Genomic DNA, 1,796 nt, shown 5'->3' with positions numbered 1-1,796 from the left:
CAGTGTTAAGTGAGCTTTACTTACGGTTTAAAAGAGTAGATGTAGGTTTACTTTATAATTAAAAGCGTAGTGGTAGCATTACTCTGTATCTAACCCTGTTGCTATACATGTTCTCCAAGTGTAAGATGAGTGTAGTGACTGTAATAAGATCAGCCAGGTAAACCTCATAGAATATGAGTTCCCTGATTGGTGCTGTTAACCTGGTCCAATCAGGGAACCCTGGCTGACAGATATAAACAGGAGTGTCAGATGTACTGTCAGCCTGATAGATAACTCTAGTCAAGGACTGTTCACGTATAAATAAACGGGTGACTTGCTGACAAGATACCGGCCTTAATGCAGTTATTTCAATGGGGACTGTGTGGAGAAGGCTTTACTCTCTGTGTAACCCTATGCTGTACCTGTTCTGGGAGTATTGGATGGGGATAGTGTCAAGGAAGCTTTATTTTCCATTTACTTCTTGTTTGAAAGAGTAGAGTGAGCTTTACTCTGTACATAATCTTATGCTGCACCTCCCCAGCAGTGTTACATAGAGACGGTGCCAGGGGATCTTTACATTCAGTTTAAAAGAGTCGAGAGAGCTTTGCTTTCAGTTTAATCTAATACAATGCTGGGATTGCTTAATAGAACACAGCGGATTCATACTTTGGTTACAGCACAAGAGTCCTGTTTTTGCTGGCTCTGCAAAAACAAATTACCTAATGTCAGTGATAACACAGTGTGGAGCTGGAAGTACACAGCAGGCCAGGCAGCATCAGAGGAGCAGGAATGTTCATGTTTTGGGTCAGGACCCTTCTTCAGAAATGGTGGGGTGGGGTGTGGGGGAGAAGGGAGCTGGGAAATAAATAGGGAGAGGAGGGGTGGGGCTGGGGAAGGTAGGTGGTATGTGATAGGTGAGTGCAGGTACGGGGTGGTAGGGATTGGTCAGTGGGATGGTAGGGGCGGATAGGTGGGAGTGAAGATGGACAGGTTGTGTCAGGTCAAGGAGGCGGGGATGAGAGGGAGGGTTGGACATGGGATGAGGCTAGCGGTGGAGTTCTTGCTATACCAAATGTCAGTACCTGCTCCTGCTTTTTCCCTGTGAGACTTCAGCTTTCCTTTCAGGTATTTTACAATTCTGTCTTTTTGCCACTCCCACACCCTCAGACAGTACATTCCAGTCCCTAACCGCTCGAGTGAACCTGCCTCAGACAGTATATTCCAGACCCTAACCATTCGAGTGAACCTGCCTCCCCCACACTCTCAGACAGTACATTCCAGACCCTAACCACTCGAGTGAACCTGCCTCCCCCACACTCTCAGATAGTACATTCCAGACCCTAACCACTCGAGTGAACCTGCCTCCCCTACACTCTCAGATAGTACATTCCAGACCCTAACCACTCGAGTGAACCTGCCTCCCCCACACTCTCAGACAGTACATTCCAGACCCTAACCACTTGAGTGAACCTGCCTGCCCCCACACTCTCTGACAGTACATTCCAGACCCTAACCACTCGAATGAACCTGCCTGCCCCCACACTCTCAGACAGTACATTCCAGACCCTAACCACTCGAGTGAACCTGCCTGCCCCCACACTCTCAGACAGTACATTCCAGACCTTAACCACTTGAGTGAACCTGCCTCCCCCCACACTCTCAGACAGTACATTCCAGACCCTAACTCGAGTGAACCTGCCTCCCCCACACTCTCAGACAGTACATTCCAGACCCTAACCACTCGAGTGAACTTGCCTCCCCCCACACTCGCAGACAGTACATTCCAGACCCTAACCACTCGAGTGAACCTGCCTCCC

This window comes from Rhincodon typus, chromosome 3 (assembly GCF_021869965.1).
Source record: "Rhincodon typus isolate 14 chromosome 3, sRhiTyp1.1, whole genome shotgun sequence".
NCBI classification, from domain to species: Eukaryota; Metazoa; Chordata; class Chondrichthyes; order Orectolobiformes; family Rhincodontidae; genus Rhincodon; species Rhincodon typus.
The sequence above is the reverse complement of the archived record's forward strand: the minus strand, read 5'-3'. Positions refer to the sequence as shown.